At 37.5% G+C, this 24,999-nt stretch overlaps 2 non-coding genes across 2 annotated transcripts; both read right to left on the bottom strand.

Annotated features, from left to right (window-relative positions):
• Positions 1-2,109: 2,109 nt before the first annotated feature.
• LOC112716056 (small nucleolar RNA R71) lies at positions 2,110-2,213 on the bottom strand. Its single transcript, XR_003160144.1, has one exon. It is a non-coding gene; the product is annotated as a small nucleolar RNA R71 (small nucleolar RNA).
• An 18,772-nt stretch (positions 2,214-20,985) lies between these two features.
• On the bottom strand, positions 20,986-21,089 carry LOC112715902 (small nucleolar RNA R71). The gene has a single exon (XR_003160048.1). It is a non-coding gene; the product is annotated as a small nucleolar RNA R71 (small nucleolar RNA).
• Positions 21,090-24,999: the final 3,910 nt, after the last annotated feature.

Here is a 24,999-nt window from a genome sequence, read left to right as displayed (position 1 = left end):
CAGCATTTCCGAGATCTGGAAAGTCTAAACCTTGTATGTGGTATTTCGAGTAGGATCTGGGAAGGGATGACTGTGACGAGCTTCAAACTCGTGAATATTGGGCACAGTGACAGTGTGCAAAAGGATAGAGAGATCCTATTCTGACACAAGTGAGAACCGACAGATGATTAGCCGTGCGGTAGCTGTACCTGGTATTTTTCATTCGAGACGAGAAATCTGATAGTTGATTAGCCGTGAAAAAATTGTACTTGGACCATTTTCACTGAGAGGATCATACAACTTGCCATGGAAGGGAGCACGCATGATTGGATGAAGACAATAGAAAAGCAGAGGTTCAAAAGCAACAAAGCATCTCCAAACGCTTATCTAAAATTCCCACCAATGAATTACTTAAGTATCTTTATTTTAATATGCATTTTATTTATCTTTCAATTATCAACACTCATAACCAATTGAATCCGCCTGACTAAGATTTACAGGATGACCATAGCTTGCTTCAAGCCGGCAATCTCCGTGGGATCGACCCTTTCTCGCGTAAGGTTTTATTACTTGGACGACCCAGTGCACTTGCTGGTTAGTTGTACCGGAGTTGTGAAAAGTGTGATCACAATTCCATGCACCAAGTTTTTGGCGCTGTTGTCGGAGATTGTTCGAGTTTGGATAACTGACGGTTCATCTTGTTGCTTAGATTAGGTAATATTCTTTCTTGTTTCAACCTTTATTTTCTTTTCAAAAAGTTTTCAAACAAAATAAAAAAATACAAAAAATTAATAAAATCATAAAAACCAAAGAATTTTTTGTGTTTCTTCTTTGAGTCTTGTGTCAAATTTTAAGTTTGGTGTCTTGCATGTCTCTCTTTTCTTAAAAATTTTCAAAAATATATTCTTGATATTCATCTTGATCTTCAAAGTGTTCTTGGTATTCATCTTGACATTCAAAGTGTTCTTGCATGCATTATTTGTTTTGATCTTAAATTTTAATATTTTTTTTTCATTTTGTTATTTTTCTCTCTCATCATTAAAAATTCAAAAGTCAAAAAATATCTTTTCCTTATTCTTCTCATAATTTTCGAAATTTTGAGTTGACTTGGTCAAAAATTTTAAAAATTTAGTTGTTTCTTATTAGTCAAGTCAAAATTTCAATTTAAAAACTTTATCTTTTCAAATCTTTTTCAAAATTAATTCTTTTTCATTTTTTTATGATTTTCGAATTTCATTCCTAAAATTTTTCAAAACCTTTTTCATTTTTCTTTAAATGTTTTCGAAAATTTTAAAACTAATTTTTCAAAATCTTTTTCTTAATTTTATTTCATATTTTCGAAAATCCTTGCTAACAATTAATGTTTTGATTCAAAAATTTCAAGTTTGTTACTTTCTTGTTAAGAAAGGTTCAATCTTTAAATTCTAGAATCATATCTTTTAGTTTCTTGTTAGTCAAGTCATCAACTTTAATTTTAAAAATCAAATCTTTTTAATTTCTTTTTCAATTATTTTTCAAAATAAATTTCAATTATATCTTTTTAAAATTTTAATAAATTTCAAAATAAATTTCTTGTTCTCTTCTTTTTCATATGAGTAGGAACAAGGATAAGGACATTCTTGTTGAAGCTAATCCTGAACCTGAAAGGACTCTGAAGAGGAAGCTAGGAGAAGCTAAGGCACAACACTCCGGAGAGGACCTTACAAAAAATCTCGAAAAAGAAGTAGACATGACAGTCGGATCCAACAACAATGCTAGAGATGCAAGGAAGATGCTTGGTGACTATACTGTACCAACTTCTAACTTCTATGGAAGGAGCATCTCAATTCCTGCCATTGGAGCAAACAACTTTGAGCTTAAGCCTCAATTAGTCTAATGCAGCATAATTGCAAGTTTTATGGACTTCCATTGGTAGATCCTCATAAGTTCTTAGTTGAATTCTTGCAAATCTGTGACACTGTTAAGACCAATGGGGTTGATCCCGAGGTCTACAGACTTATGCTTTTCCCCTTTTCTATAAGAGACAGAGCTAGGATATGGTTGGACTCATAACCTAGGGAAAGCCTGAACTCTTGGAAAAAGTTGGTCAATGCTTTCTTGGCCAAATTCTTTTCACCTCAAAAGATGAGCAAGTTTAGAGTGGAAGTCCAAACCTTTAGACAGAAGGAAGGTGAATCCCTCTATGAAGCTTGGGAAAGATACAAGCAATTAATCAGAAGGTGTCCTTCTGACATGCTTCCAGAATAGAGCATCTTAGGTATATTCTATGATGGTCTATCTGAATTGTTCAAGATGTCATTGGACCACTCTGCTGGTGGATCTCTTCATCTGAAGAAAACCCCTGCAGAAGCCCAGGAACTCATTGAGATGGTTGCAAATAACCAGTTCATGTACACTTCTGAAAGAAATCTTGTGAATAATGGGATGACTAAGAAGAAAGGGTTCTTGAGATTGATACTCTAAATGCCATATTGGCTCAGAATAAAATATTGACTCAGCAAGTCAATATGATTTCTCAGAATCTGACTGGATTGCAAGCTGCATCCGGCAATACTAAAGAAGCCTCCTCTGAAGGAAAAGCTTATAACCCTGAGAATCCTGCAATGGAAGAGGTGAATTACCTAGGAGAATCCTATGGAAACACCTATAATCCTTCATGGAGAAATCATCCAAATTTCACATGGAAGGATCAACAGAAGCCTCAACAAGGCTTTAATAACAATAATGGTGGGAGAAATAGGTTTGGCAATAGCAAGCCTTTTCCATCATCTTCTCAGCAACAGACAGAAAATTCTGAGCTGAGCCGCTCTGGCTTAGCAAACATAGTCTCTGATCTATCTAAGGCCACTCTTAGTTTCATGACTGAAACAAGGTCTTCCATCAGAAATTTGGAGGCACAAGTGGGTCAGATGAGTAAAAAAGTTACTGAAACCCCTCCTAGTACTCTCCCAAGCAATACAGAAGAGAATCCAAAGAGAGAGTGCAAGACCATCAATATATCCAAAGTGGCCAAACCTATAGAGGAGGAAAAGGCAGTGATTTCCAGTGAGGAAGACCTCAATGGACATTCACTGACAACTAAGGAGTTCCCTAATGAGGAACCAAATGAATCTGAGGCTCATACAAAGACCAAAGAGATTCCACTGAACTTACTGTTGCCATTCATGAGCTCTGATGAGTATTCTTCCTCTGAAGAAGATGAATGTATTGTTGAAGAGCAAGTTGCTCGGTATCTAGGAGCAATCATGAAGCTGAATGCCAAGTTATTTGGTAATGATCCTTGGGAGGATGAATCTCCGTTGCTCATCAATGAACTGAATGCCTTGGTTAAGCATAAATTACCTCAGAAGAAATCGGATCCCGGAAGGTTCTTAATACCTTATACCATAGGCACCATGACCTTTGAAAGGGCTCTGTGTGACCTGGGGTCAGGTATAAACCTCATGCCACTCTCTGTAATAGAGAAACTAGGAATCTTTGAGGTACAAGCTGCAAGAATCTCACTAGAGATTGTAGACAAATCAATGAAACAGGCTTATGGACTTGTAAAGGATGTCTTAGTGAAGGTTGAAGGCCTTTACATCCCTGCTGACTTTATAATCCTAGACACTGGGAAGGATGAGGATGAATCCATCATCCTTAGAAGACCCTTCCTAGCCACAACAAGGGCTGTGATTGATGTGGATAGAGGAGAGTTAGTCCTTCAATTGAATGAGGACTACCTTGTGTTTAAGGCTCAAGGATCCTCTTCTATAAATATGGAGAAGAAGCATGAAAAGCTTCATCCAATTCTCTCCATACAGAGTCAAGCAGAGCCTCCACACTCAAACTCTAGGTTTGGTGTTAGGAGGCCACAATCATGCTCTGAGCATTTGTGAAGCTCTGTAAGAGCTTACTACAAGCTATTGACATTAAAGAAGTGCTTATTGGGAGGCAATCCAATCTTATTTATCTATGTTAATTACTTTTTCATTTCATTTTCCATTGTTAGTTGATGTTTTCTTTAGGTTGATGATTATGTGGAGTCACAAAAATAGCTGCAGAATTAAAGCGGAATCAAAAATAGCATAAAAAATAGCACACCCTGGAGGACGAGCTTATTGGCGTTTAAACACCAGCAAGGATAGCAGAATGGGCATTTAATGCCCAGTATGGCAGCATTCTGGGCATTAAAAGCCATAATTAGCAGCCAGACTGGCGTTTAACGCCAGAAAAGGGTGTATGGTGTCTGGCTGGCGTTAAACGCCAGTAAGGATGGCAGAATGGGCGTTTAACGCCCAGTCTGGTAGCATTCTGGGCGTTAAACACCAGAAATGGCACACAGAGGGCGTTTAAACGCCAGAAAGTTGCAGGGAGTAGAATTCCTTGACACCTCAGGATCTGTGGACCCCACAAGATCCCCACCTATCCCAACTCTTTTTCTCTCCTTTTCACACCTTTCCATAACACTCTTTCCCAAAATAACCTCCATCAATCACTTCCATTTCTCCTCCAAAACCATCATACAACTCACCTACCCCACCCATTCAAATTCAAACCATCTCCCTCCCAAACCCAACCCCTATTACAAGAATTCCCTCTCCACTCCACTCCTATATTTTCCCCTCATCACTCCTTCATTTTCACACATCATAACCACCTAAAACCCCCTTGGCCGAACCATTCACACACCTCCATCTCCTCCATCTCTTCTTCCTCTAATACTTTCTTTCTTCTTTTGCTCGAGGACGAGCAAACCTTTTAAGTTTGGTGTGGAAAAAAGCTCTATTTTTTGTTTTTTCATAACCATTAATGGCACCTAAGGCCGAAGAAACCTCTAGGAAGAGGAAAAGGAAGGCAGTTGCTTCCAACTCTGAGTCATGGGAGATGGAAATATTCATCTCAAAAGCCTATCACTAGAAAGAGGATGGAGCAAACAAGAGAGCCCACTCATAGACCTTAACAAGAGCATGAGAAAATTCCTCATCAAGAAATCTCTGAGATACCTCAAGGGATACACTTTCCTCCACAAAGCTATTGGGAGCAACTCAACACCTCTTTAGGAGATTTGAGTTCCAACATGGAGCAACTAAGGATGGAGCACCAAGAGCACTCCATTATCCTCCATGAAATCAAAAAGGACCAAAGAGCTATGAGGGAGGAGCAATAAAGGCAAGGAAGAGATATTGAGGAGCTAAAGCACTCTATAGGATCTTCAAGAGGAAGAACTAGCCGCCGTCACTAAGGTGGACCCGTTCTTTAATTTCCTTGTTATTTGTTTTTCTATTTTTCATTTCCTATGCTTTATGCTTTGTCTATGTTTGTGTCTTTATTACGTGATCATTAGTATCTAGTGTCTATATCTTAAAGCTATGAATGTTCCATGAATCTTTCACCTTTCTTGAATGAAAAATTTTTCTATTTGCAAAAGAACAAGAAGTACATGAATTTCGAATTTTATCTTGAAATTAGTTTAATTATTTTGATGTGGTGGCAATATTTTTTGTTTTCTGAATGAATGCTTGAACAATGCATATTTTTTATGTTGAAGTTTATGAATGTTAAAATTGTTGGCTCTTAAAAGAATAATGAAAAAGAGAAATGTTATTGATAATCTAAAAAATCATATAATTGATTCTTGAAGCAAGAAAAAGCAGTGAAAAACACAAAGCTTGCAAGAAAAAAAAGGCAAAAAATGGCAAAAAAGAAAGAAAAAGAAAAAAGCAAGCAGAAAAAGCCAATAGCTCTTTAAACCAAAAGGCAAGAGCAAAAAGCCAATAACCCTTTAAACTTAAAGGCAAGGTTAAAAAGGATCCAGGGCTTTGAGCATTAATGGATAGGACAGCCCAAAGGAATAAAATCTTGGCCTAAGCAGCTAATTCAAGCTGTCCCTAACCATGTGCTTGTGTCATGAAGGTCCAAGTGAAAAGCTTGAGACTGAGTGGTTAAAATCATGATCCAAAGCAAAAGGAGTGTGCTTAAGAACTCTGGGAACCTCTAACTGGGAACTCTAGCAAAGCTGAGTCACAATCTAAAAAGGTTCACCCAGTTATGTGTCTGTGGCATTTATGTATCCGGTGGTAATACTGGAAAACAAGATGCTTAGGGTCACGGCCAAGAATCATAAGTAGCTATGCTCAAGAATCAACAAACTAAACTAGGACAGTCAATAACACTATCTGAATTCTGAGTTCCTATAGATGCCAATCATTCTGAACTTCAAAGGATAAAGTGAGATGCCAAAACTGTTCAGAAGCAAAAAGCTACTAGTCCCGCTCATCTAATTAGAACTAAGCTTCATTGATATTTTGAAATTTATTGTATATTCTCTTCTTTTTATCGTATTTTGTTTTTGGTAGCTTGGGGACAAGCAACAATTTAAGTTTGGTGTTGTGATGAGCAGGTAATTTATACGCTTTTTGGCATTGTTTTTAGGTAGTTTTTAGCATGTTTTATTTTTTATGGAAAAATCACATTTTTGGACTTTACTATGAGTTTGTATGTTTTTCTATAATTTCAGGTATTTTCTGGCTGAAATTGAGGGACCTGAGCAAAAGTCTGATTCAGAGGCTGAGAAAGGACTGCAGATGTTGTTGGATTCTGACCCTTCTGCACTCAAAGTGAATTTTCTAGAGCTATAGAAGCCTAATTAGCACGCTCTTAAATGCATTAGAAAATAGACATCTTGGGCTTTCTAGCAATGGAGAATAGTTCATACTTTGTTCGAGATTTGATGGCCCAAATGGCCGTTAAAATGCCCACCAGAGACCCTTTTCTGGCGTAAAACGTCGAAACTGGCACCAGAACTGGAGTTAAACGCCCAATCTGGCATCCAAGCTAGTGTTTAACTCCAAGAATGGCCTATGCACATGGAAGCTTCAAAGCTCAGCCCAAACACACACCAAGTGGGCCCCGGAAGTGGATTTATGCACTATCTGCACTTAGTTACTTATTTTCTATAAACCCTGGTAACTAGTTTAGTATAAATAGCACTTTTTATTATTGTATTTGATCTTCGGACCCCTTTTTCAGACTTTATGGTTGGCTAGCCTCACGGCCATGCCTAGGCTATTTTCTCTTATGTATTTTCCAACGGTGGAGTTTCTACACCTCATAGATTAAGGTGCAGAGCTCTGCTGTTCTTCATGAATTAATGCAAGTACTATTGTTTCTCTTTCAATTCACACTTACTTCCTTTCTAAGATATACTTTCAATTAAGTCAGAATGAAGGGTGACCCATGACAACTACCCACTATCTTCGTTACTCGCTTAGCCAAGATCCGCGTGCCTGACAACCACAAGCGGTCTACATGATGTTCAACGTAGTCATTGGACGACAGCCGCAGTATAGTCTCTTGGGTCTCTGATCCACGGACCGAGTCCGTGAGGTTAGAACCTTCGTGGTATAGGCTAGAACCAATTGGCAGCATTCCCGAGATCTGGAAAGTCTAAACCTTGTTTGTGGTATTCCGAGTAGGATCTGGGAAGGGATGACTGTGAAGAGCTTCAAACTCATGAATATTGGGCACAATGACAGTGTGCAAAAGGATAGAGAGATCCTATTCTGACACAAGTGAGAACTGACAGATGATTAGCCGTGCGGTAGCTGTACCTGGTATTTTTCATTCTAGACGAGAAATCCGACAGTTGATTAGCCGTGAAAAAATTGTACTTGGACCATTTTCACTGAGAGGATCATACAACTTGCCATGGAAGGGAGCACGCATGTTTGGATGAAGACAATAGAAAAGCAGAGGTTCAGAAGCAACAAAGCATCTCTAAACGCTTATCTGAAATTTCCACCAATGAATTACTTAAGTGTCTTTATTTTAATATGCATTTTATTTATCTTTCAATTATCAAAACTCATAACCAATTGAATCCGCCTGACTAAGATTTACAGGATGACCATAGCTTGCTTCAAGCTTGCAATCTCCGTGGGATCGACCCTTACTCGCGTAAGGTTTTTTACTTGGACGACCCAGTGCACTTGCTGGTTAGTTGTATCAGAGTTGTGAAAAATCTGATCACAATTTCGTGTACCAGGGAGATTGATAAACCGCTATTTTACAGTTTATCTTAGGCTTATTTCAGTAGATTTTACTCATTATTCACACACTTATTCATGTAAATTGCATGTTTTACATTTTCCTTCCTGATTTTGTGCTATGATTGAAAACACGATTCTTTGGCCTTAAATTCACTATTTTTAATCGACTCTTATTCCCATTTGATGCCGTGATATGTGTATTCAGTGTCTTCAGAGATTACAGGGCAGGATTGGCAAAGAGGATGGAAAAGAAGCATGCAAAAGACGAAGGAAGACAAGGAATTAATGATTTCATGGGCGAGCAACGACGCACATGCGCAAAGCACGCGTACGCGTGGTTAGGAGAAAAAGCAGTGACAAGCACGCGTATAACACGCGTACGCGTGATTAGAGGAATGCACATTGACGTGCACGCGTGGACGACGCGTACAGTGGAAGGCCGTCACGTGCTGCGTATCAGAATTTGCCGGGGGCAATTTCTGGGATCCTTTTTGACCCAGTTTCAGGCCCGAAATTCCAAATTAGAGGCTGCAGAGTGGAGCAGATGGGGGGACACTTCTCATTCACATAATTTTAGGTTTAGATGTAGTTTTCTAGAGAGAGAGGCTCTCTCCTCTCTCTAGGTTTTAGGTTTTTAGGTTTATTTCTTCTCAATTTCAGAATTCTACCTTGCTTCAATTTAGGTTTCTTCTACTTTAATTGTTCTAGTACTTTGGTTTATTTATTTCTCTTGTTGATTTGTTTGTTTCCCCAATTAGGTTTATGAACTTCATATTAGATTCAATTTCTTATTAATGCAATTTGAGGTATTTCATATTTATTGCGTCTCTCTTCATTTGTCATTGTTATCTTGCAATTGGGTATCTTAGATTTTATTATCTCTTATTATTTTTATATGTTTTTATTTTGTGCCTTCCAAGTGTTTGACAAAATGCTTGGTTGGATTTTAAATTAGCTTTTTATGTTCTTAGCTTAGATTGAGTAATTAGAGACCCTTGAATTGTCAAAGGCTCTTGTTAATTGGTGATTGAAACTTGCTAGTTGGCTTGAGCTTCACTAACGCTAGTCTTTGACTAGGACTTGTGAACTTAAGGTAACTTTACTCACTTGACTTTCCTTCATTGCTAGAGGTTAACCAAGTGATAGCAAAAAGGCAATTACCATCACAAGTGACTATGATAATAGGGATAGGAATTCTAATTATCAATCCTTGCTAGGACTTTTCTTAATTATTAGTTTATCTTCTTGTCATTTACATTCCTTGTTCAACAATTAAAAAACCCAAAAAGATACAATCTCATAACCAATTATAAGTACACTTCCCTGTGATTCCTTGAGAGACGACCCGAGGTTTAATACTTCGGTTTATTTTTATTGGGTTTGTTACTTGTGACAAACAATTTTTTTTTGTATGAAAGGATTTTAGTTGGTTTAGAAACTATACTTGCAATGAGAATTTATTTGTAAAATTCTAAACCGTCAAAAATTCACTCATCAGGCCCATAAGGCAAGCTGTGGCTTCCGCTTCAATATAGAAGATGTGGTTAAAAATAACCAAGTAGCTACAACCATAATCTCTCCTTCAAAATTCCTAATAACTGTTCCCCCAACATTCAGTCCTTGACGTGGCAAAAATTAGCCGATTAAGAATTTTTATTGAAAGTAGCGTTGCAAGTATAGTCCTTAACCGACGAAAATCTGCTTATCAATTTAAAAGGATTGTCACAAAACAAGGATAAAAATACTGGGAGTATGAATCCAGGTCGTCTCCCAATGAGTTGCAGAGAGAGTGCTATTTATTGATCAGGAAGTTTCTGAGAAGTTTGGAGTTGGAGAATAGAATTAAAGCTAGAGAGTTAACAAAAGATTTAATTAACTATGATAAAAAGGCCTTGACTGGGAGAAGATTAATCGAAAGTTCTATCCTTGTTGGATGTTCCCAAGTGTAATAGTGATAGGTTGTTGTTCTACTTAGTTATCCCTTACTGAATAAAGGAAGGTCAAGTAACTAGCTAATCAACTCTATTCTCAAGTCCTAATCCTCTCCGAAGGAAGGATTATTAGAGATTAGAGAGTCAGCCAACAACTTCCAATTAGAATTAACACTTGAGTATTCCCAACTCAAGGGTCTCCTCTTAAACAACTCCCAAGTCAAGTTGGGAGTCTACTCCCTTGACATGGGTGCTACATTCATAAGCATAAAAAGAGAACAAAGAGAAGACATGATAAATTAAATAATAACTGAGAATTAATTAAAGGTAAAAATAGTTCCTTGCATTAATAAATCCAAAAGTCATAAACATATGTATCTGAACAGGGTAAATGAGCAATAAAAAGAGTAAAGGTATGAGGGAACAAACTAGAATAATATAAACTTCAACGGAGGTAGTCAATCTTCTCAATATCCAGATCAAAAGTATAGAACTAAGAAATATGAGTGTGAAGAACCCTAGAGGAGGAAATGATTTCTCTCTCAGATTCAAAACTAAAACTAAAACTATGCAGAATGAGAATGTGTCTTGAGTCTCTGCTGTTCCTTGACTTTAGTCTGTGTTTCTGGGCCAAAAACTGGGTCTAAAATTGGCCCGAAATCTCCCCCAGCGATTTTCTACAACTGCTGTACGTCGCGCATGTCACGCGTACGCGTAGGTCATGCGTGCGTGTCGTTTGTGAAAACTCCTTGTCACGCGTACGCGTCGCTCGTCCTGTGCGCTAATCACGCGCGCGCGTCAAGTGTGCGTGTGCGTCACTATGAAATGCTCCAAATCACACGCACGCGTCGGCCATGCGTGCACGTCACGTCTCGCTGGTCAGCTTCATTGTTTCTTTGTGTTCCTTCCATTTTTGCAAACTTCCTTTCCGTTCTCCAAGCCATTCTTGCCCTATAAGGCCTGAATCACTGAACACACAGATCACGCTATCGAATGGTATAGAGAGGGATTATAATCTAACAATTTAAAGGCTTAGGAAGCAGGTTTTCAATCATAGTATTGGATTAGGAAGGTAAATGTATAACATGCTAATTACATGGATAAATGTGGGAAGAATCTAATAAATACCACTCAATTGAGCACAAGATAAACCGTAAAATAGCGGTTTATCAACCTCCCCACACTTACACATTAGCATGTCCTCATGCTAAGCTCAAGGAAACTAAAAAGAATGAATTGGGACAAATAGGACTCATGCAATGCAATGCAATCTGTACATATGAATGCAACTATATGATGAAATGTCTATGCCTACTCAGTTAAGAAAATAAACAAGTCTTCCAAGACAAACAGAAATTAAATTCCACTAATCCAAATCACACAATAAGAATAAGTAAACTTGTGAGAAGATAGTTCATGAAAGCTGAGAACATAGACTCAAGCTTGAACCCTCACTAGGGGTGTGTATGCACTCTAGTCACTTAGGTGTATAGGGTAATCCACTCTAGTCTCCTCCATTCATGCTTTCTAAAATTTGCTCTTAATCTAACCAATCAACAAGTATTTAATGCACACATGCAAACATCATGAGGTCTTTCTTAAGGTTGTAATGGGGCTTAGGTAAGGGTGAGGGTACATATATGGCTAAGTGAGCTGAAAATTGAATCCTTGATTATCCTAAGTTCTCACCTAACACACAAACACATTCCCCATGCTTCTAAAATCATGCCTAAATGCCCATAATATCACTTTGTATGTTGTACCTACTCATGTACTTAAATGTTCTTTTATTCCACATCGAATGCATTGATCTTTTTATTAACTTAGCATTGGGGTGCTTCCTTTCCCCTAAAATTAAACTGAAATATACAAATTTTTTTTGAAAGCATTATAGCATCAATGCAATTGGTTTTCATAATTTCACATGAGTGGCATTCAAGCTTTTAATATTTATCAGTTAGCATACATTCTTATTAACCCAAGTTCCTATAGTTTTTTCCACACTTGATTGACACACAATCTCTATCTTAAGCTAACCAAAGATTCAATTGGGATAATTACTTGTTTTTTTTGCTTAAGGATAGTGATGTGGTAATATGAAGAACAAAAGAGAATTAAAAGGCTCAAAGGGATGAAATTGCTGCATCCACATTCAATTTGAAGAGGTTTGGCTCTAGCGGGCACTCAACACACTGAACTGCGACTCCCCGGTGGTGGCTCCGCTGTGAATTTCTCTGTCGGCCTTGACACGGCTATGAATTCATGGTATATAAGAGTCGCTCTGTTCACTAATTCTTGTATGTCTAGTTCCTTATCTTCAAAAATTAATTTGTTTTTTCCCCACCACATTGCATGTAGGCATTTAAGAAATAGACCTCTTTCCCCCTTTTCGATTTGGTTTAGCGATTCTTCAATCCAAGCTCCAATTGGGTGTTTCTGTGCTCTCTCTGTTCGCAGGTTGAAAGGGCTAGCAAACCAAAATCATTGTACCCAGGTACAATCTTTGGATATGTGTTCTTTTGTGTCCTTCTTTTTCCAGCATCTTAGACAAAGTGATGTGTATGTGATACCTCTTTTCTGAATATTGATTCGGGTTGGCAGGGATGATGTTAACAATCTCCATGCGAATAAGGGTGCAGTTTAGCACTTTTGTGTTCCAAAGGAGTTTCCAAGGTAATCTGTTCTAGTGCTCCTGGTTGCTGGACTAAGCATGATTTTGTGGCCGAGAGTAGATGAGGTGGTAAGCTTTCTTGACCTTATATTCTCCATTCTTTGATTCTTTCCAGTAGTAGCAGTCTTCTTGTTGGTTCTGGTCTAGATAAATATTAAGTATCTGTTCTGCTTCGAAATGAAAGAAATTCTGTCTAATGACGTCCTCTCTCCATCGAATGGTTTCCTAATCAATAAGTTGTTCCACCCTGGTTTCCGGATTAAAACTCGAGCAGGTGCTCCAAATTCTGAATCCATTTTTATTCGAAAGCCATAGATCTTCCTTTATTTTAATTGATCTGCCATTACCGATCCTCTACAAGCCTCCAACATTTAGAACCCATTTAGCATTCCAAATACTTCTCCAAGTGTAGCTTGGCATGTTTCCTGGCTTGAAAAAAGATTTTTTTGTTGTAGTATTTGGCTTTCAATGTCCTTGCTGCTAGTGAATTAGGAAATTTAATCAATCTCCATTCCTGTTTGACCAAAAGTGCTTGATTAAAAGCTTCAAAGCTTCTAAATCCTAGCCCCCCTTCTTGCTTTGCCAAACTCAATTTTGACCATCTAACCCAATGAACCTTTCTTTCTCCATTTTTGCTCCCCCAGTAGAATTTATAATCATGCTCTCTATATGTTGACATAAACTTTTGGGGATTTGAAAGCATCCCGTAATGTATGAGGGGATTGCTTGAGCGACTAATTTTATAAGAACTTCTTTCCCCCACCTTGAAAAGGCTATTCTCCTTCCATCCCTTCAGCTTCTTCCACACTCTATCTTGGACAAAATCAAAGATTTGTTTCATAGATCTTCCAAGAAAAGTTAGAATCCCTAACTACTTTGAATAACCTTCACCGCCTCAATTTGTAACCACTCTTGAATAAGCATCTATCTGAGAGGAGGCATGTTTCGACTAAAAGAGATTTTCGATTTATCCAAATTGATTCTTTGGCCTAAAGCTAATTGGTATGCTTGTAGAATTTCCTTCACTTCTGTGATGTCTTGATTAGCTGCTCTTATGAAGAGAATGCTGTCATCCACAAAAAAGGTGTGATATTTCTGGTGCATTCCTAGCTATCTTTATTTCCTGAATCGCTTGCCTTTCCTAAGCTTTGATAAGGAGACCCGAGAACACCTCTTCACATATTATAAACAGGTTTGGGAAAAAGGGATCCCCTTGCCTTATGTCTCTAGTGGGTTTGAAACTCTTAGAGGGACATCTATTAAGAAGTACTGAGAAAGATATTGAGCTGATGCATTTTTGGATTAGTTTCACCCACTTTTGCGGGAATCCCATAGACTTGATAACCACCAAGAGAAAACTCCATTCGATCCGATCATATGCCTTAGCCAAATCTAACTTTATGCCCACGAAATCCTTTGCTCCGTTTACCTTTTTCCTCATATAGTGGAATATGTCAAAAGCCACCAAGCCATTGTCCGTAATTGATCTACCCGGAACAAAGGCATTTTCGTACTCTCCCACAATCCTAGTAGTTTTAGTCTGTTTGCAATCACCTTTGTCGCTAGCTTGAAAATCACATTGCAAAGAGATATCGGCCTATACTCTCTGGTGTGCCTTGGGTCTTGTTTTGGGGATTAAGCACAAAAAAGTATTATTCATCTCTTCAAGGTCTCCATCCCCATTTAGATAATTAAAGATCCACTTAGAAGTTTTATCTCCCACAATATCCCACATCCTTTGGTAGAAGAGTGCCGGCATCCCATCCGGTCCGGGAGCTTTAGTTGGGTGCATGTGCTTTAAAGTTGTTTTGACTTTCTCTTGTGTGAAATCCTCCTCCAAAATATTAAAAGCCTCCTGCGAGGCTCTACCTTCCACCACTGTAGGCACTTGTTCTTCCTCCGTCGTCCCTTCATTCTTGAACAATTTCTCATAAAAGTTCACTATAATTTCCTTTATTTTCTCCTCATCTTCAAAAAGAATTCCTACATCATCAGTAATCCTCTTTATGCAGTTTCTTTTGTTCCTTTGCGATGCTTTCTAATGAAAATATTTAGTACTTTTGTCCCCCACTTTAAGCCACACTGCTCTAGATCTTTGTGCCCACTTAATCTCTTCTTGGTACAACAAATCATCAACTCTCTTGGTGTCTCCTTTAGTCTCATAATGGTCGATTCAGATTGCGGGAGGGTTGTGAGATGCTTTATAGAATCATGCTTCTCTTTGATCTTATTTGGTAGTTGCCCAAAATTCTATTTTCCCCATTGTTGTAGCTTTCTTCCACAATTTTTCAGCTTCCATTTTAAATTTTCTACACTACCTGACCAACTCTTGAATATTGCTTCTTTACACTCTTGGTTTTAAGGCCATATTTCTTCAAATCTAAAGATGTTTGGCCTCTTCCTCATTATTTTGTTCTCTTGACCTGTTACATCAATTAAGAGTGGACAGTTATTTGATCTGTACCTCTGTAAGTGTTTTACAATTGTCTCTGGAAAAGCTTCCTTCTAGTCAATTATTGTAACTGTCCTGTCGAGTCTCTCTTGAATGTTCATGTCTCCTGATTAGGTTTTTGTCCATGTAAAAGAGTGTCCCACAAACCCCAAGTTTAGCAACTGATTCATTTGTAGTGCTTCTTGAAAGCCTTTCATTTGGCTATAAGTAACTGGAAATCCCCCTGTCTTCTCTTTTTGTTCCAGGATTTGGTTAAAATCTCCAAACACCTACAATGGCATGTTTGAGATTGACCAAGCGAGCTCAAGAGATCGCATGATTTTTGTTTGTTGGCTGCATCCGGATTCCCCTAAAACCCCGTAATCCTCCACTACTGTCCAGCTTCTACAACTTTTACCTTCATGCCTATATGATTCAAAGACATAGATGATACTTCCAAAGAAATAGTGCTATTCCACGTAATTGCCAAACCTCCCACTCTACTTCTTCCTTCCCCTTCACAGTCAATTCCCACAATGTTTTCCATTCCTCCTCTATTTCTAAAACGATTTAATTCATCAATCTTTCTCCTCGTCTCTATTAAGAAAACAAGGTTGGGAGTTTGCTATTTTAAGATCTTGTTCAAAGCTCTCACTGCCTATGGGTTCCCAAGCCCATGGCAAGTCTAACTAATTATCTTCATGGGATTTGGCAGGGCTACCCTGCAGCCTCTGCATGTGCATTTTTGCTCCTTGCTTGGTAGCGTTTCATACTGCCTCAAATCTCCCTATCCTCTATTTCTGTGTCTTCTTCCTTTCTCTTCTTATTTTCTTCTGGCACTTTCATTTTTTGGCCTGCTATTCTTAGTTTTGTTCATATTATATTTTCTAGGACTATTGATGAGCGGATATTTTATATGCTTTTTGCCATCATTTTCATATAGTTTTTGGTATGTTTTGTTTAAGTTTCCATAGGTTTTAGTACAAAATTCACATGTTTGGATTCTAATTTGAGTTTGTGTATATTTATGCAATTTCAGGTATTTTCTGGCTGAAATTGAGGAGCTGGAGCAACAGTCTAATTCAGAGATAGAGAAAGTGCTGCAGATGCTGTCAGGATCTGACCTCCTTGCATTCAAAAGAGCTTTTCTAAAGATATAGAAGTCCAAATGGAGTGTTATCAACGGTTATGGAAAGCTAACATCCAGAGCTTTTCAGCATTATATAATAGTCTATACTTTGCTTCAGAATTGAAGGCCCAAAACTGGCGTTTAACGCTAGCCTCCAGCCCTATTCTAGCATCCAACACCCACAAGGAGAAGACCAGCATCCAATGCTCTAGAGGCCTCATAGCACGTGGATCTCAATCAAGCTCAGCCCAAATACTCACCAAGTGAGTTCCGGAAGTGGATTTTTGCACTAAGAGATTGTTTTACCCTTCTTATGTAATCTTTTGTCATTAGTCTAGTATGTATTTGAGAACTTTTACATTTTTTGAAGACTTCTAGCTTATTTTCAAATTACACATTGTATTTTCTATTAGTATGAGTTTCTAAACCTCCTAGATTGAGGGGAGGAGCTTTGCTGAGTTTTATGGATTAATAACGTACTATCGTTCTATCTCAATTCATGTTTGATTCTCTATTCTAAGATGTATCTTCATTCTTCATCATTATGAATGTGTTGAGCTGGCATAAGATTATCTCATTCTACAGGAGTTCAGAGTGAGTCTTTCATCAGACAATGATGAGCCACTAGCTTGATTATACATCTCTTAGATGGCTAATCTATGACTTCGTTGGGGACTTCTCGAGACACCAGTTCAGCCGAGGTATGGGAAGATTAGGGTCTTTGTGGTAAAAGCTAGAAACAAAGGCGCAGCATTCTCTGATTTGGAAGATTCGACCTTATCTGTGGCGTTTTGAGTAGGATCACTAAGGAGAATGAACTGCAGGAGCTTCACCCTCAATTAGACTGGATCCGCACTAACCCTGGGGTTCAGATCTGGAGGAGCATTGATGACCTCTCAAGAAAGGCGTTGATCACTTACAGCCTGCTGATGAGCGGATAATTTATACGCTTTTTGGCATTATTTTTACATAGTTTTTAGTATGATTTAGTTAGTTTTTAATATATTTTTATTAGTTTTTAAGAAAAATTTACATTTTTGGACTTTACTATGAGTTTGTGTGTTTTTCTATGATTTTAGGTATTTTCTGGTTGAAATTGAGGGACCTGAGCAAAAATCTGATTCAGAGGCTGAAAAAGGACTGCTGATGCTGTTGGATTCTGACCTCCCTGCACTCGAAATGGATTTTTTGGAGCTACAGAAGTCCAAATGGCGTGCTCCCAATTGCGTTGGATATTAGACATCCAGGGATTTCCAGCAATATATAATAGTTTATACTTTGCTCGAGTTTAGATGATGCAAACTGGCGTTCAACGCCAGCTTTCTGCCCTATTCTGGCGTTAAACGCCAGAAACAAGTTGCAAGCTAGAGTCAAACGCCAAAAACAAGTTACAAATTGGCATTTAACTCCAAAGAAGGCCTCTACATGTGAAAGCTTCAATGCTCAGCCCAAGTACACACCAAGTGGGCCCGGAAGTGGATTTCTGCATCATTTACTTATTTCTGTAAACCCTAGTAACTAGTTTAGTATAAATAGAACTTTTTACTATTGTACTAGGGGTCTTTTTCCCTATTTTCGAATTCATATGCCATTTGGGGAGGCTGGCCATTCGGCCATGTCTAGACCTTGTTCTTATGTATTTTCAATGGTGGAGTTTCTACACACCATAGATTAAGGTGTGGAGCTCTGCTGTTCCTCGAGTATTAATGCAAAGTACTATTGTTCTTCTATTCAATTCATGCTTATTCTTATTCTAAGATATCCATTCACACACAAGAACATGATGAATGTGATGATTATGTGACACTCATCACCATTCTCACTTATGAACGCATGATTGATAACTACTTCCGTTCTACATGAAAACAAGCTTGAATGTATATCTCTTGGGTTTCTAATCAATGATTCACATCGACTCCCCTCTGACAATGGGGCATCTAAATCCGAGATTAGAGTCTTCGTGGTATAGGCTAGAATCAATTGGCAGCATTCTTGAGATCCGAAAAGTCTAAACCTTGTCTGTGGTATTCCGAGTAGGATCTGGGATGGGATAACTGTGACGAGCTTCAAACTCGCGACTGTAGGGAGTGATGACAGACGCAAAGGGATAGTAAATCCTATTCCTACACGATCGAGAACCAATAGCTGACTAGCCATACGATATCTGTGCACGGTATTTTTCATCCGAGACGAGAAATCTAACAATTGATTAGCCGTACAGAAACCATAGAGGACCATTTTCACTGAGAGGACGGGAAGTAGCCATTGACAACGGTGACACCTAACATACAGCTTTCCATAGAAAGGAGTATGAAGGATTGGATGAAGGCAATAGGAAAGCAAAGATTCAGAAGGAACAACGCATCTCCATACGCTTATCTGAAATTCCCACTAATGAATTACATAAGTATCTCTATCTTTATTTTATGCTTATTTATCTATTTTAATTATAAAAACTCCATAACTATTTGAATCCGCCAGACTGAGATTTACAAGGTGACCATAGCTTGCTTCAAGCCGATAATCTCCGTGGGATCGACCCTTACTCACGTAAGGTTTATTACTTGGACAACCCAGTGCACTTGCTGGTTAGTTGTGCAAAGTTGTGAAAAAGAGTTGAGATTACAATTGTGCGTACCAAGTTGTTGGCGCCATTGAGATCACAATTTCGTGCACCAAGTTTTTGGCACCATTGCCGGGGATTGTTCGAGTTTGGACAACTGACGGTTCATCTTGTTGCTCAGATTAGGTAATTTTCTTCTTGTTTTAACCTTTATTTTATTCTCAAAAAGTTTTCAAAAATCTTTCAAATTTTTTTTCTTTTTTTCGTTTTTCTAAAAATAATTTTCGAAAAATCCAAAAAAATTAATAAAATCATAAAATCAGAAATAGTTTTATGTTTCTTGTTTGAGTCTAGAGTCAAGTTTTGAGTTTGGTGTCAATTGCATGTTTTAATTTTTCTAAAATTTTTGAAAACTCATGCATGGTGTTCTTCATAATCTTCAAGTTGTTCTTAATGATTTTATATGTTTGATCTTTAATTTTTCTTGTTTTGTGTCTTTTGTTGTTTTTCATATGCATTTTTGAATTCATATTGTCTAAACATGAAAAACGTTTGGTGTCTTGTATGTTTTTTCTTTCTTGAAAATTTTTCAAAAACAAGTTCTTGATGTTCATCATGATCTTCAAAGTGTTCTTGGTGTTCATCTTGACATTCATAGTGTTCTTGCATGTTTTCTTTGATTTGATCTTAATTTTTCATGTTTTGAGTCATTTTAGTGTTTTTCTCTCTTCTCATTAAAAATTTAAAAATAAAAAAATATCTTTCCCTTATTTCTCTCATAAATTTCGAAATTTTGGGTTGACTTAGTCAAAAAATTTTAAAATTAGTTGTTTCTTGTTAGTCAAGTCAAGATTTCAATTTTAAAAATCTTATCTTTTCAAAAATTTTTCAAAAAATCAAATCTTTTTCATTTTTCTTTAATTTGTTCGAAAATTTTTTTAAATTGATTTTCAAAATCTTTTTCTTATCTTTATTTCATAATTTTCAAAAACTTTACTAACAATTAATGTGATTGATTCAAAAATTTCAAGTTGTTACTTTCTTGTTAAGAAAGGTTCAACCTTTAAATTCTAAAATCAAATCTTTTAGTTTCTTGTTAGTCAAGTCATTAACTTTAATTTTTAAAATCAAATCTTTCTATATTTCTTTTCAAATCTTTTTCAAAATAAATGTCAATCATATCTTTTTAATCATATCTTTCAACCATATCGTTTCTAACATATCTTTTTCAAATCATATCTTTTTCAAAATCAATTTCAAAATATCTTTTTCCAACTTCTTATCTTTTCAAAAATTGATTTTAAAATATTTTTCAATTAACTAATTGACTTTTTGTTTGTTTTAATATTTCTTATCTTTTTCAAAACCACCTAACTACTTTTCTCACTCTAATTTTCGAAAATCGCCTTCCTCTTTTTCAAAATTCTTTTTAATTAACTAATTATTTTAAAATTTTATTTTATTTTACCAATTCTCTTAATTTTTGAATTTTACTAACCATCTTTCAAAAACAATTTTCAAAATTTTCTCCTTCTCATCTTCTATTTTATTTATTTTACACTTCTCTTCATCTTAAAATTCGAACCCTCTCTTCCCCTCTGTGTTCGAATTTTTCTCTTCTCCTTCTTCTATCCTTCTTTTCTTCTTCTACTCACATAAAGGAATTCCTATAATGTGACATAGAGGATTCCTCTTCCTTTTTTGTTCTCTTCTTTTTCATATGAGCAGGAGCAAGGACAAGGACATTCTTGTTGAAGCAGATCCTGAACCTGAAAGGACTCTGAAGAAGAAGCTAAGAGAAGCTAAAGCACAACAATCCAGAGAAAACCTTACAGAGAATCTCGAAAAAGAAGGAGACATGGCCGAACCCAACAACAATACAAGGAAGATGCTTGGTGACTTTACTGCACCAAATTCCAACTTTCATGGAAGAAGCATCTCAATCCCTGCCATTTGAGCAAACAATTTTGAGCTAAAGCCTCAATTAGTTTCTCTAATGCAATAGAATTGCAAGTTTCATGGACTTCCATCAGAAGATCCTTTTCAGTTCTTAACTGAATTATTGCATATCTGTGATACTGTTAAGACCAATGGAGTTGATCCCGAGGTCTATAAGCTTATGCTTTTCCTTTTTTCTATAAGAGACAGAGCTAGAGTATGGTTGGACTCTCAACCTAAAGATCACCTGAACTCTTGGAATATGCTGGTCACGACTTTCTTAGCCAAGTTCTTTCCTCCTCAAAAGCTGAGCAAGCTTAGAGTGGATGTTCAAACCTTCAGACAGAAAGAAGGTGAATTCCTCTATGAAGCTTGGGAAAGATACAAGCAATTGACCAAAAAGTGTCCTTCTAACATACTTTCAGAATGGACCATCCTGGATATATTCTATGATGGTCTGTCTGAATTGTCTAAGATGTCATTGGACCATTCTGCAGGTGGATCTATTCACCTGAAGAAAACGCTTGCAGAAGCTCAGGAACTCATTGACATGGTCTGTCTGAATTGTCTAAGTTGGCATTGTTTTTACATAGTTTTTAGTATGATTTAGTTAGTTTTTAGTATATTTTTATTATTTTTTAAGCAAAATTCACATTTCTGGACTCTACTATGATTTTGTGTGTTTGTCTATGATTTTAGGTATTTTCTGGCTGAAATTGAGGGACCTGAGCAAAAATCTGATTCAGAGGCTGAAAAGGACTGCTGATGTTGTTAGATTCTGACCTCTCTGCACTTGAAATGGATTTTTTGGAGTTACAGAAGTCCAAATGGCGCGCTCTCAATTGCGTTGGATATTAGACATCCAGGGCTTTCCAGCAATATATAATAGTTCATACTTTGCTCGAGTTTAAACGATGCAAACTGGTGTTCAACGCCAGCTTTCTGCCCTATTCTGGCGTTAAACGCCAAAAACAAGTTGCAAGCTAGATTCAAACGCCAGAAACAAGTTACGAACTGGTGTTTAACTCCAAAGAAGGCCTTTAAACCTTGTCTGTGGTATTTTGAGTAGGATCTGGAATGGGATGACTGTGACGAGCTTCAAACTCGCAACTGTAGGGCGGGTGACAGACGCAAAAGGATAGTAAATCCTATTCCTACACGATCGAGAACCAACAGCTGACTAGCCATACGTTATCTGTGCATGGTATTTTTCATCCAAGACGAGAAATCTGACAGTTGATTAGCCGTACAGAAACCGTAGAAGACCATTTTCACTGAGAGGACGGGAAGTAGCCATTGACAACGGTGACACCAAACATACAGCTTGCCGTAGAAAGGCGTATGAAGGATTGGATGAAGGCAATAGGAAAGCAGAGATTCAGAAGGAACAACGCATCTCCATACGCTTATCTGAAATTTCCACTAATGAATTACATAAGTATCTCTATCTTTATTTTATGCTTATTTATCTATTTTAATTATAAAAACTCCATAACCATTTGAATCTGCCTGACTGAGATTTACAAGGTCACCATAGCTTGCTTCAAGCCAACAATCTTTGTGGGATCGACCCTTACTCACGTAAGGTTTATTACTTGGACGACCCAGTACACTTGCTGGTTAGTTGTGTGAAGTTGTGAAAAAGAGTTGAGATTACAATTGTGCGTACCAAGTTGTTGGCGCCGTTGAGATCACAATTTCGTGTACCATCTGCCATAGAAGAAATCATTCGCAGTTGGAGTAGACAGTAAAACCGGATTAATCTAGAAGAACAAAGCATCTCCAAGCCTTAACCATCTTCTTATCATTGTTTTCACCATTAATTGAGTAACATTTTATTTATTCTATTTTTATGCATTTTAAACAATCAACCAACCTTTCTATTCGCCTGACTAAGATCTACAAGACAACCATAACTTGCTTCAAATTACAATCCTCGTGGGATCGACCCTGACTCACTCCGGTATTACTTGGATGACCCATTGCACTTGCTGGTTCAGTTGTACGAAGTGTTACAATTTTTTTTCAATTTCACTAGGAGTGCATTGTTCCTTTATTTCGAAACCTGCAAAATTGAGATATAATGCACAAAAATATAATTACCTTTACTATCACTTAAATTAAAAATATAAATTTTTATTTAAATAAAAAATTTTATAGTTTTTATTATTCCTAGAAAAACAACTAAATCAATAAAACATATTTCATTAAATAAGTTCATTAAACTAGAAGAAAGAGAAGAAGAGAGGAACAAAAGAAAGAAGAAAGAAAACAAAAGTAAAGAAAAGCGAGAAGAGTGTTAATGTTGCAAGTGTGAGGAGTGTTGAAGTTAGTCCCACATCAAAGAAAGTAAGGAAAAGTGAGGAGTTTATAAGATGAGAGACCCATTAACTTGACGTCTTAAGGTTTTGAGTTGGATGTGGTGTCTTCTCATCTTATGTTCTCTCACTTGATTCCTCCTCGAATCTCTCCGGTTGTCAAGAGCTCCCCACGGTCGGCCCAACAAGTGGTATCAGAGCCGATGGTTTAATCGGTCTGGTTTAAGGAGTATTCAAGATGAAGCATCGAAAGTCTTCCTGGCAAAAGGTGGTCCGGGCGGCGTGTCCCGTGGTGTTTTTCGGCGGTGTGACGGACGAATACTCGTGGTAGTGGAGGAACTAGAGGAAGTTGATGCTTGATGTGGAGGCTCACACTTGAGGGGGAGATTGTGTTAGTGTTGCAAGTGTGAGGAGTGTTGAAGTTAGTCCCACATCAAAGAAAGCAAGGAAGAGTGACGAGTTTATAAGATGAGAGACCCATTAACTTGACGCCTTAAGGTTTTGAGTTGGATGTGGTGTCTTCTCATCTTATGTTCTCTCACTTGATTCCTCCCCGAATCTCCCCGGTTGTCGAGAGCTCCCCACGGTCGGTGATGAGCGGATAATTTATACGCTTTTTGGCATTGTTTTTACATAGTTTTTAGTAGGATTTAGTTAGTTTTTAGTAATTTTTATTAGTTTTTAAGCAAAATTCACATTTCTAGACTTTACTATGAGTTTGTGTGTTTTTCTATGATTTTAGGTATTTTTTGGTTGAAATTGAGGGACCTGAGCAAAAATATAATTCAGAGGCTGAAGAAGGACTGATGATGCTATTGCATTCTGATCTCCCTGCACTCGAAATAGAATTTTTGGACCTACAGAAGTCTAAATGGCGCGCTCTCAACTGCGTTGGAAAGTAGACATTTAGGGCTTTCCAGCAATATATAATACTTTATACTTTGCCCGAGTTTAGATGACGCAAACTGGCATTTAACGCCATCTTTCTGCCCTATTCTGGCATTAAACGCCAGAAACAAGTTGCAAAGCAGAGTTAAACGCCAGAAACAAGTTACAAACTGGCGTTCAACTCCAAGGAAGACCTCTACACATGAAAGCTTTAATGCTCAGCCCAAGCACACACCAAGTGGGCCCGGAAGTGGATTTTTGCATCATTTACTCATTTCTGTAACCCTAGTGACTAGTCTAGTATAAAAAGGACTTTTTACTATTGTATGTTCATCTTTGGATTATCTTTTGATCCTTTGATCACGTTTTGGAGGCTGGTCTCTCGGCCATGCCTAGACCTTGTTCTTATGTAATTTCAATGGTAGAGTTTCTACACACCATAGATTAAGGTGTGGAGCTCTGCTGTTCCTCGAGTATTAATACAATTACTACTGTTTTCTATTCAATTCATGCTTATTCTTATTCTAAGATGTCCACTCGCACTTCAACCTGATGAATGTGATGATCCGTGACACTCATCACCATTCTCACTCATGAACGCGTGCTTGACAAACACTTCCATTCTACCTGCGAAAGCTAGAGTGTGTATCTCTTGGATTCCTGGTCCACAACGCATGGTTGCCTCTCCTGACAACAGAGCCTTCCATTCCGTGAGATCAGAGTCTTCGTGGTATAAGCTAGAATCCATTGGCAGCATTCTTGATATCTGAAAAGTCTAAACCTTGTCTGTGGTATTCCGAGTAGGATCTGGGATGGGATGACTGTGACGAGCTTTAAACTCGCGACTGTAGGGCGTGGTGACAGACGCAAAAGGATAGTAAATCCTATTCCTACATGATCGAGAACCACCAGCTGATTAGCCAAGCGGAAAACCGTAGAGGACTGATAAACCACTATTTTATGGTTTATCTTATGCTCAATTGAGTGGTTTTTATCAAATCTTCACCCACTTATTCATGTAAATTGCATGGTTTTACTATTCCTTCCTCATTTTATGATATATGTGAAAACATGTTTCCTATGCTTTAAAAATATAAAATTTAATCATCTCTTATTACCAT

The sequence above is a fragment of the Arachis hypogaea genome, chromosome 1 (assembly GCF_003086295.3).
Source record: "Arachis hypogaea cultivar Tifrunner chromosome 1, arahy.Tifrunner.gnm2.J5K5, whole genome shotgun sequence".
In the NCBI taxonomy this organism is placed as follows: Eukaryota; Viridiplantae; Streptophyta; class Magnoliopsida; order Fabales; family Fabaceae; genus Arachis; species Arachis hypogaea.
Note: the sequence above shows the minus strand (reverse complement) of the source record. Positions and strands in the feature narration are given on the sequence as shown.